The sequence below is a fragment of the Pseudochaenichthys georgianus genome, chromosome 12 (genome assembly GCF_902827115.2).
Source record: "Pseudochaenichthys georgianus chromosome 12, fPseGeo1.2, whole genome shotgun sequence".
Lineage (NCBI taxonomy): Eukaryota > Metazoa > Chordata > Actinopteri > Perciformes > Channichthyidae > Pseudochaenichthys > Pseudochaenichthys georgianus.
Window position 1 is genome coordinate 25,883,046 of NC_047514.1, and position 9,934 is coordinate 25,892,979.

Consider the following 9,934-nt stretch of genomic DNA (forward strand, 5'->3'; position numbering starts at 1 on the left):
CGGATATCATATCGCATTAACAACACCACATCTGGCGTCACAGAGATCTTCTGTTACGGTACGTCCACACAGCAGCTTTAGACGAATCTTCCACCACTTCCAACGCTTCTCTGCCCATTGACTTTGAATGGGGATGACGTCACTTTGCCTCGCTTTTCGCCGAACTGCATTGTGGGGGAGCGAAGCGAAGATTTCCAGGATTTCCAGGATTCAAAAGTTGAGCAATGTTCAACTTTTGAAGCTGAGCTGGAAGCGCCAGCCAATCAAATCACGTTTATGCAAATCTGACAGTAGAAGCGCTAGCCAATCAAACCGCGTGTAAGCAGGGAGAACCAGACCACAGTTCATTTCCTCATATTCCAAACGAGAAATTACCGTAGCAAATCACCCGGTTCTTTACGACCAGAACTATTAACGGGATACAAACCGGAGGAACCAGGCATGGAAGGAGGTGGCCGAGACAGTGGGTGAAACTGGTAGGTTTCTGCCTGTTTGGGGAGTTTATATATATATATATATATTGCTCGCATAAAATCCCCGGGGTTTTTTGCTTTGTATGTCGGGGGCGGGAGATTCATGTGATTGGTTGTTGGTTGCATTGCTCGCAAAAAATCCCCAAGCTTTCAGACACGCCCAGCTCCAAGATTTTCAAGATTTTTGAAAAGCTGCTGTGTGGACGTACCGTAACTGTCCTTTCTTCTTAGAGGAAGTACAGAAACACGTAACTCTAGATTTGTTTTAATGTTTGAGGTGCAATAAACGACACAGCAGCTTTTTGGCATGTTAAAACTATTATTTTCTGCCTCACTCATGAGAGTAACAGCTGGCGAAATTACAGCCTCGCCTACTGATTTCAAATGTGTGCTCTAAAATGATATTTATAAATGACTATTATCATTATTATAAGCAAGACAATAAATGGCAAAGATATGTAGAAAATAAATGTATTTGAGATACGTTCAAAACGAACGTAACGTGGGAGAAAATAAGTTTCTAGCTAAACGTAATTGAGAATGCAGTTTAGTTCTGTGGGAACGTAATTTTTAGGAGACAGGGTTGGTTAGAGGTAGCACATCCATGAAAATCTAAGGTAAGATGTGAAAAGTTTGGGGAACCATCAACTTATGCCAGGGCTAGATGTTCTGCAGAGCTCTTTCTTAACACTCATAATTACCTGACAAAGCACTAACCTTTCCACACGCTGTAGATCCCTTTTAATGACACACTCCTCACAATAACAATATCCTTTGATTTCGGTTCAGATTCCGCTCACTGTGTCACTTTTCGAGGGGAGCCATTAGTGTGTTTTTATACAGTATGGTTTTCCCTCTGGGTGTACGGCCATTCTGTCAGTAAAAGGTGTTCTCAAGTGGCCACATGCAATCATGGATGTGTTATAAGACTAGGGAGAGTTGGTCAAACCACTATCTTTAGTTCAATCAGGAGAGACTTCATTTTGTTTAAAGAACATTTATTGACACATGCCATATGATAAATGTTAAGTCTGGCCATTAGACCCTGATCCTGAAATATATCTAAAGGGCGAAATGCAGCCGTGAGCATAGGAACCCCCCCCCGCAGTGCTTCTCAAAGTGTGGTCCGCGGACCACTGGTGGTCCATGAGCGCCCCCTAGTGGTCCGTGAGTATATTGGTAAAATTTCACATTTGAAATAAATAAATACATTTAAGTTTTCCGCACTCTCGCGGGAATATCTCCGCAATAGAGTGAGCTTATGCTGACAGGGGCAGTGCTGGGAACTTTAGCAGACAGTTTAATAATGAGGTAAACGGAGCAGAAAACCACTGTGCAACAAATTCACTTTTCCACGTGTGAAGCCTGTAATTATTGTTACAACGTCATGTAGGCTGACCCAGATTGTCAAAGTGAGTTTTGTTGGCTGGCTCGTGTAAAGAGTAGCACCTCCTTTATTTTATCTCTGGGAATCACAATGAGGGCATTGTTTAACTGTGATTGAAAACAATTACAGTCCAAATAATTTGTTATGTTACTCCATTGTTTAACTAACGTGATACTAGCTAATAGTTTGGGGAATAATAATAGTGTTTTTCTTTTAAAGTTGTGGATAGTAAAAATGAAATGTGTTTTTTAAGTTTTGCTCCTTTATTCCAAATGTGAACATGTCCCTCTGATATAAAACTGGGCTCCACCATGTATGGAAGCACATTTCTGCCAGGAAAAGGAAAAAGACAATAAAATGTAATTTTTATCAATTGAAATCTATTGAAAATAAAGATTCTTATGACAAGTAAAAGGATTACTATTTTGACCCACAAGTGTTTTTACTTGCCTAACTATTCATCATGGTGTTCATTTCCTTGCAGATTTGTTGTGTTTCATATATTTTGGCTTCTTTAAAATAAGTGGAGAGGAGTCACATTGGCCATTTATTATATTGCATCGGACAAAATAAATGTTTATAAGCCATTTCATTTGATGGCTGTTGCCAGTGATAATGCTCCCTGTAGTGCACCTAGCTCTTCCTGTTACTATATATTTCCTATCCATTGGTAAATAAAGCAGTATAGAACAGATCTATGTCTCCAACAGACATTTCTGATGGTCTGTGGGAGGAAACACAATCTCCACCCAGCTGGTTTAAGGTAATGACTTTCCTGCTCCGAGGCAACGCTGCATGTTGATGAGCCCAAATGCATGGATACTGTAATGTACATGTCTAGATTAGATAGAGCTTTATTGTCTCCCTTAGGAGAAATTTGTCTTGGGCATCGAGATAATAAACATAAACATTTAGGACAATCAGTCATAGAAACAGAACAGAGATCACATATCACATGGCAAAGAAACAAACAAATCAATTTGTTGTATCAAATACCCCAAGTTCTAGCTGGCATGGACTTTTGTGCTGATCTACAGATACATTCTAAAGCCGTGCACTTTTATTCACTTGCACGGTGCACAATTGATATGTCAATGACAGTGTTTAGATTTGTATTTGTACATACGTGCTGCAAATCTGCCGCCTTTCACCTTTGGAGATATAAAAAGAAAATATCTCTCTCTTTGTAGCATGTGTCAAGGTTTCCACATAATGACATTAGATATGCAAGGATGTTGTTTTAAATGTTTTGGCAGGGAAGCGATGCTAATTCATGTTTGAAATCCCCCTGATATTCTTCAGTGAGTTTTTGAATGTATTCAGTCCCTGTCTCTCATTCCCCCTCAGTTTTGTTGTGTTGGTGTTCCAAAAAGCACCATTATTATCCCCTCCTCGACTCCTATCCTCGACTCCTATCCTCGTGATTTAGTCCTGTCCACAGGAGATGCGAGCGGAGGAGTCGAGGAGGGGAAATTAGAGTATTGAGAAGCCTTCATTGTTTCATTTTTCAGAAGGTTCGGTTTGCGTTCACACAGGCTAAATTCAAATGGACTATAAACTTTAAACACAAGTCATGTGCTCGGAAATGCTGTTCAACAATTGGTCAGACATGGGGTAAAAACCAGTAAAAACGCAATTCCCAGCAATTTCTACCGGAGCCTCCGCCATGGAGCATCGGCAGGGGGGGGGGGGATGTTGTTAGTGAATTGTCATACAAATAACAGTGTTTCCCATACCTCGACAGACACACATAGTTATTCATGCACTGGTCAATTTTAAGATGTTGTGCTATTTTGATTTCATAACATGTTTTCTTTCAGGCTTTTGGAAGGAAAACGTACAAAATACATATAGTACATATAGTTTGTCTATTTACGTCCGTAGGTTTCTCCTAAATTCACCAACAGTTAGCTTTCTAACGTAACATAAAGTACCGCGACCGCTGTTTGCACCATGTCATCAGAGGTATCGTTGGAAAGCTCGGTCTCTCCTGCATAATCTCATCGGATCCAAATGGTCATTTCCTTTGTATCAGCATCCAATCGTGAAAGTACAAAGGGGTCTTAAACCAAGAAACAAAATGTCATTGGCTGGTGTCAATTTCTGACAACGTGATTCGTTCAGAAGCGTCACGTGGTGTTCTAAAACACTTTAGGTTTAGATTTCGCTGGAAATTTAAATCTCAAAATGGCAAAAGAACAGCGATAACAACGTTCACAGAGAAGACGACAACAATTGTCACTTGCACGAAGCAATGTTAGACAAAAAACAAATGATCCCGAACATGAAATACCTTCACGGAGTGCGTCGAGGCGCAAGCTGTCATCCAAAGAACAGGAGGGTTTAGGTAGCGCCCAGGGGCGGACTGGGGGGAAAAAGTGGCCCGGGGATTAATTGACAGACAGGCCCACTTAATGCGCGGCATGTATCGGCCGGCCGGCGACAAAAGTATGTTACTTAACAAAAAACCCTATGCATTTAATGTTATTTTGGACAATTATTCATATAGTAATCACATCACCTGAGCCCTTGAGTTGCCTAGAGCAAAAATAGTTACAGCATATATTTAGTGATTTTAATGTTAACAGATGTTCACCTCCTCTAGGGGGGTCCGGGGGCATACTCCTCCGGGAAGATAATTTTTTTAAATGTTAAAGTTAAAGCACTTTGAGAGCAAAATTAGGGACTAAATCTATGGATACACCTCTCAACACCCATATGAACAGATTTACTTTTTCTTTCAACATTTATTTGAACAGCAAGTGGAGGCAAAAGTGACTGCACCCAAAACAATAAACCTGCTAGCTAACTAGCCAAAATCAGTAACAGAATGTGGGCAACTGGGCAACACGTTCTTTTCCACAGCCGTGCAACCTCTGAGTCAGACGTCACTTCCCCCTTTTCTATCCTACGGGTACAGCCACTCCCCCTGAACCCCGTTTCCCTGCCAACCCCCCCCCTCCCCTATGCGCAGTGACAGCTGCTACGGAGCTGATGTGTGAAAGTGAAACTATCTGATAGCCCAGGGGTCCCAACCCCCAATCCGCGGTCCGGTAGGGAATTATCTCCAGTGGGGCGCCTTGACCCATGCTTCCACCCTTATACAAATCATATGATCGGTGCCTGATGACCGTCCAAGAGCCATAACTAGCTTATCATCTTGCGACAACCACTGCTCTATTCTGTGGCGCTATGCCCCCCCCCGATCAGGAGCGCATCGACTTTTATTTTCCCTCTACCCTTTCTCTCCAACAACAGCACAGTTAACTGTAGTCACTACGGACCAGCCTATACACTCGCCATCGTGTTCATCACAACGATGAAAGACAGTTTTGCTCTACACTCGCATGCCACTGCCCACCCCCCGTGATCAATTAGCCTATAATTGTGTACACGTATGCACGCCGGACCGGCACCGCACCAGTTCCTCCAGCATGTAGGGAACTGTGGCGCATCAGGAAATGCACGCACCTTGCGCTGCCCCGTTTTACCAGCACGTAGAAAACGGTCACAAACAACGAGTGTGCATTTGGACCATTCTCCTTTTTAATAGAGATGGCGGTGGCGTGAGTTAAAGCCGTAGGCACAGACTATGACTTTCTCCCTCTCAGTTCGCATTAGCAAAACAGATACGGGGAGGTATTTACACACACACCCCGCGCTGCAGCTGGAGCCGTGTTTAAAGAGGCGATAGTCGTGATTTCTCTGGCTGCTTCTTCCTAACTAACACGTTCTCACTCCCAACACGTCACATGTTGACGGTCGGTCAGGGCCCCTCCCCGTTACTCTATTACGGACAGGGTACCCCTTGAGAGTCAGTTTTCAACGGGCAGGGCGTCCCATTCTAAGGATAGAGGGTGTCGTTTTTCTCATACTGATATTCTGAACAATCTGTGCTGTTGTATTTGCTGTAAAGTGTCTCTACTGTAGGCTATTTTTATTATATGTACAGCACGTTTATAAATGTTCTATATAAATAAAACTTGATTTGATTAGATTTGATTCACAAGACATGTGAACCACACGGGCCACAAGATGACCACATGGTTGAGATGCCACAATCAATCCTCAAGAACCCTCCTGTAGCCCCAGGTTTGAACTAGTTCAGAGTGTAATACTCAACATTCTTCAATAGACAGACTAAACAGCTGAGGACACTGAATCACAGTTGTTGGCGCTTATGGCTCGGGGTCATCTACACCCCGAGAAGGATGTGTTCCAGGTGTCCCACAACAATAACTATCTCTGACAGAGAGTTGCCCGGTCACAAACTGGCAACATCAACAATATGCTAGTATATAATACAATATGCCCCTCCTTATGGGAGATAACGGCTGCTCAAGGTTGGTCAGCTGCGTCAGAGGGCGAAGGAGGACATGCAGGGCAAATGATTCCCCAACAACATCCCTTTTTGTCAACGATGGTCTCAGCAACTTTTCCAGTAAGCCAGGAGTTCCGAGGCGCTGAGTCATCCATGATGGTCACGATGTCTCCTGACTGTCTCCCAACCGGAATCCAACAGGTGACTAAATATCAATAAACCATACCCACGTGACCATTGCCGGAAGTGATAAACAATAAGAATGAAACGCGATGCAAACAGAAATACAAGATAATAATACAAATAATAAGTAAGGCAAAAACAAGCATTTTGGCTCCTACATTCCGGCCCCTAATTATTATATAACAATTTATAATAATTATTCAAAACCAATTACAATAAAGCACTGTATATTCTAATGATATGCAGATCATCATGTTTTAAATCCAGTATTCATAGATCAGTATACAAGCAATCAAGTCTGCTGTGTGTAGTATTGTGAGTGCAGGGTGCAAACATAGTCACTGTATGCAGGGGGCAAGGAGCAAGGTCAAACATTTAAAATTATTTAGACATGGCAAAAGTTTCTCTGCCTCATGAAAAAGGCGTACTTGGCTGAGGGGTATGTTCAGAAAGCCACTATTTGTCTTCATCTGAATCCCAAGTACAAGTCCTTTTTTCCTTGTCCTTTTCCAATCTAATGTGATTGGTCCTTCCAATAGTTTGGCAGATTTTAAGACGGGATCCCGGAACCGCTGCTTCCCCATGGAAAGTCTCTGGATGTCTCTGCCACCTTCAGGATAGTGCATCTTAAATTGATGTTTCCACAGCATATCCACTGTCATTACAGACGTCCTGCTGGCACCCATCACTGACTGAGAGTTTGCAGTCCTCTTCACCGGCCCCAGTAAGGCCACTTGTATGCCTGGTTCTTTTCTGTACATCTTAGTTTCCTTTGTTTCTATGTCGTATTTAATTTGTCCCGCTTTCATGGTTGCAAATTTGCTTTCTACTGGATGAGGTTGTGACTCGAGTGTTATGGTAGATGTGATTATTTCAGTGTCATCTCTGTCCTTGGCAGAGATGGGGTCGTTACTAAAAAAAAGTAATATATTACATATTACATATTACTTCAAAAAAAAGTAATATATTACACTACTTCGTTACTATCTACATAAAGTAATTCGTTACTTTACTCGTTACTTTACTCGCAGGGCCGGCCCGCCCCTCCCTACAGGCAGATCACGCAGACTGCTAAAGTTTCAAATGTTCTCTTTAGTTCAGTTTCCATTGTCGCATAAGACTGATCCAGATAGCTCCTGAATGTTTTCCTATCTGACCATGGCTGTCCTCTGTCTCCTGCTATCTGACCGTGGCTGTCCTCTGTCTCCTGTTATCTGACCGTGGCTGTCCTCTGTCTCCTGCTATCTGTATATTTTGCGCAGTCTATCTCTGCTCACGCTGTTGCGTCAGCGTGTTCTCCTGCGTGTTGGCCATGTGTTGCACTGGAGCCAGACTTCAGCCGAGCACCTACGAACTGCGCATGCGTGAGTGGCAATAACTCTCCTTACCAGCAGGCAGCGGTAGTGTGTATTCGTCATTCAAAACAAGCAACAACCGGAAAACAGAGAAGAAGAACTACGTGTGTGTGTGTGTGTGTGTGTGTGTGTGTGTGTGTGTGTGTGTGTGTGTGTGTGTGTGTGTGTGTGTGTGTGTGTGTGTGTGTGTGTGTGTGTGTGTGTGTGATGTGTGTGTCTGTGGTGTGTGTGTCTGTGGTGTGCAGTGTCTGTGTCTGTGATGTGTGTGTCTGTGTGATATAAATAAACAACAGCTATGTGCGTTAGCTTCACCTAGCATGTGTTCTTTGCAGGTGTTTGTTGAGGTTTGATTATGACTGATTTTAGAAAGTAACGAAGTAACGCGTGTCGGGGCAATGTTAGTAACTGTAGTGTGATTACTGGATTATAAAAGTAGCGCGTTACACTACTCCGTTACCGACAAAGTAATATTATTACAGTAACGCGTTACAAAGTAACGCGTTACAAAGTAACGCGTTACACCCAACTCTGGTCCTTGGTTGTTATTGTTGATGTTTTTAGATTAGCTACACTGTGCTCTGGAATGATTGGTGCAGATGTATATATAACTTGTGACTGGGGTACAAAAGGATCTGTTTTGATATGAAGGGTTTTCTTTTCCTTAAGTCCGTTTCCAAAATATGACTGCTTGCCATCAGATCCTGTAGTGCAGCTACTCGGAACACTGGATTTCTTTGATGCAGCAAGAACCTTCATTTTAGCCATGGTGGCGGCGATGTCTCCTTCTAGGTCCAGTTGTTCTCTTCTTATCCTCAGCTCATGTTTCTGTTTTTCTAAAGCATGTTCCTGTTTTTCTAAAGCATGTTTCTTTTGAAGTAGATTTTGTAAAACCATCAGGGAAGCCACTTCCGCCTGAGCTTTTATATAAGCAGATGCAGTTCTTGATCTTACTCTGGATCTTGAGCCATGAAAAGAAAATGTGCTAGTTCTGTTTCCAATATTTAACACACTGTCCACTCCATCCTCATTTTCGTTGTTATCACTCATTTTGCATGTTCCAATATGCACACAACAGTATTCACTAATGTCAATCTTGTCACAGATGTGGTGCCTGATCAGTGATCACAGCTGTGCACGTTACAAACAATTCCGGAAATCCAAACCTTCGCCGATATCGGCATAACCAGCACGCACAAAACAGGCCAAATAGCAGTCCCCAATGGACTAACGGCGGCACTTCCAAACTGTGTTCCAAAATAAAACATACACAGAATGAACGCAATTGTGCCTACCGCCTCAACTGGCTGTGATGTGCTCCATGTCAATCAGTTCCCGCCTGCGGCCACGGTGAATTGTGGCTTTTCCTTTCCACTTCGCCGAGGGGGAAACTGTCTCAGTGTTCCAACTCCGTGCTCCCGAACGTCTTGGCTTTGTCTGCTTAGGATCCGGTCCATTCCGTCGCGTCTTCGATGCGGCGATCCATTTTCTGTTGACTAATTGTAGCGGCAATAACTCCCTATGAGTTAGCTGCTGAGAGGCTAAAAGATGCTCTTTGCTGTGACGCGTTCCATGTAAGAGTCCGTAGTCATTTGTAGTCCATGGTGTTTAATAAAGACGAAAACAAACAATATACGACTCCAGACCTGACGGTCAACAAAAATTGTCCTTCTCTAGCTCACTCCCCCATCTATTGCCCGGTGCACAGGTAAAAGCAACCGGATATAAGCACAAACGTCACCACCCAAATGCAATGACACGCCCACCACCTATAGTGACTCAAAAAACATGTATCTTAACAAACACAGAAATGGCTTCATATGTGGCTCCTACATTCCGGCCCCTAATTATATCAACATAATAATTACACAACTGAAAAATTATGTAGGAGACAATCAAGAAAAAACGTCCTTTTGTTAAAGTGTCCTTTTCTTCTTTAGGCAAAAAATAGAAAATAAAATAAAAAAGATATAGTTTGTTAGCCTATGAAGGAGTGATCTTTACTATCACTTAATAAAAAATCGGAAAAAACGTCAATGTCAAGGTCTATGAAGTTCACTAATTTCCTCACGGCTCTTCTGCTTCCTGTAGAAGGCAGATCTTTGTGATAGGCCTGTCCAGATAGCTAGTTTTTGTCTTCACTCGCACCTGACGTACAAGTCCTCTTCTGTCTGGAATGGTTTGTACAATCCTTCCTGTAAGCCATGAATTGCGAGGT